The sequence below is a fragment of the Pteropus vampyrus genome, unplaced genomic scaffold, assembly GCF_000151845.1.
Source record: "Pteropus vampyrus isolate Shadow unplaced genomic scaffold, Pvam_2.0 Scaffold197, whole genome shotgun sequence".
NCBI classification, from domain to species: domain Eukaryota; kingdom Metazoa; phylum Chordata; class Mammalia; order Chiroptera; family Pteropodidae; genus Pteropus; species Pteropus vampyrus.
In genome coordinates, this window is record NW_011888978.1 from 2413278 (window position 1) to 2415409 (window position 2132).

General features: G+C 37.8%; 1 pseudogene; it reads left to right on the forward strand.

The window, feature by feature from the left end:
- Nucleotides 1–592: 592 nt before the first annotated feature.
- LOC111746691 lies at nucleotides 593–711 on the forward strand (annotated as a pseudogene).
- The last annotated feature ends 1421 nt before the right edge of the window (nucleotides 712–2132 follow it).

Below are 2132 nucleotides of genomic sequence, written 5' to 3' on the forward strand. Positions count from 1 at the left end.
AAGTTAACACTCTAATTTGAATTTATACTAGCTTAACTTCAATAGCATACAAAAACTCTGCCCCTATCCCCTTACAGTTACTGATGTCACAAAATCATATCTTTATGCATTTCATATTCAAAAACATACTTTATTTTTAAAAAATTATTTAAAAAATGCATTAGTCTCTTAAATCATATGGAAAACAAAAAGTGGAGTTACATGTCAGAGCTACAATAATACTTTTATAATTGTCCATGTATATACCTTTATCAGAGATCTTTATAACTTCATATGGCTTTGAGTTATTGATTAACGTCCTTTCATTTCAACCTGAAGGACTTCCTTTAGTACTTCTCGTGTGACAGTTCTAGTGGTAATGAATTCAGCTTTTGTTTATCTGGGTATGTCTTAATATCTCCCTCATTTTTGAAGGACAGTTTTGCTGTATATAGAATTCTTGATTGACAACGTTTTTACTTTCAGTACTTTGAGTATGTCGACCCACTGCCTTCTGGCCTCCAAAGTTTCTGATGAGAAATCTGCCTACAATCTTTTTGAAGGTCCCTTGTATGTGATGAGTTGTTTCTCTCTTGCTGCTTTCAAGATTCTTGTCTACGGCCATGCCACCCTGAACATGCCCAATCTCGTCTGATCTCAGAAGTTAAGTAGGGTTGGGCCTGGTTAGTATTTGGATGGGAGACCACCTTGGAATACCAGGTGCTACAGGCATTTAATAAAAAATAAATAAATAAATTCTTTGTCTATGTCTTTCAAGAGTTTGATTATATTATGCCTCATTGTGGGTCTCTGAGTTTATCTTATTTGGAGTTTGTTGAACTTCATGGATGTTTATATTCATGTATTTCATCAAATTTGGGAAGTTTTCAACCATTATTTATTCAAATCATCTCTCTTTTACTTCTGGAACCCTCACGAGGTGGATATTGGTCTGCTTAATGGTGTCCCACGGGCTCCTTAGGCTCTGTGTGTTCACTTTTCTTCAATCTTTTTTCTTCCTGTCCCTCAGACTCAATAATTTCAATCACCCTCTCTTAAAGTTCGCTTATTCTTTCTTCTGTCTGCTCAAATCTGCTTTGGAATATGTCTAGTGAATTCTTCATTTCAGATACTGTACTTTTCTGCTCCAAAATTTCCTTTTGATTCCTTTTTATGTTTTCCATGTCTTTACTGGTATTTCTATTTTGTTCATAGTTTTCTTAACTGGACACCTGTCTTTGTCTAATAAGTCCATCATCTGTTTTTTTCAAGGACGGTTTCTGTTTGTCTTTTTTCCCCCCCCTTTCAATACTCCATACTTTCTTGTTTCTTTGTATCCCTTGTATTTTGTTGTTGTTGTTGTTGAAAACCTGACATTTGAGTCTTATAATGGGGTAACTCTGCTAACTCTGGAAATTAGATTTCCCCAGGGTATATTTAAAAAAAAAATTGTTGTAGGGTACCTCTGAGCTGAGATAAACTTGATGTGTAAAATTAAGGTCTTTTTAGGTCTTTTTGAGCCTGCACCTTTCCATGAACATGTGCCGTAACTTTTAAAACTCCCTCTCCCCACATGTGGTTGCTTTTGAATATTCGAATCCTGGCTCCCAAAAGGGAAAAATGGGAAAAAAGAAGGAGGACTAAACTGAGGCTCTGGCCCTTTAAATCCCTTGGCAGCCTCTTCAGGCAGTGGGGATTGCAACTATGGTGACCTCTATATCAGCACCACCACAATCAGAAGCAGCAATAAGCATCAGATCCCAGATCCCTGATATTTGGAAAACGAGGCCCTTATTGCCCACCTTGGCTCCCGCAAGCTGTGCACAAGGTGCTCCAAGAACATGTGCATAGCTGCCTGCCATAAGGCTGAGGGGTGGAGGATAGGTAGCTGCTACCATGCTAAGGCCCTCAAGTGACCAAAATTAACGGAGATTTACTGTCTAAGCCTTTCTCTGGAAGCTGCAAGCCTTCAAATAGATAGACTCCACAATGTTCAAATGGTTATGTCAGACAGATTCTGCCAGTTAACTGTCATCTAGCTGGAGATGGAATCTTGATGCTTCCTACTCCACTATCTTCCCTGACATCCCTCTATTATACCTTTAACTGGATATTGCTATTGGGTTTTATATATAGATTTTTATATCTCATTA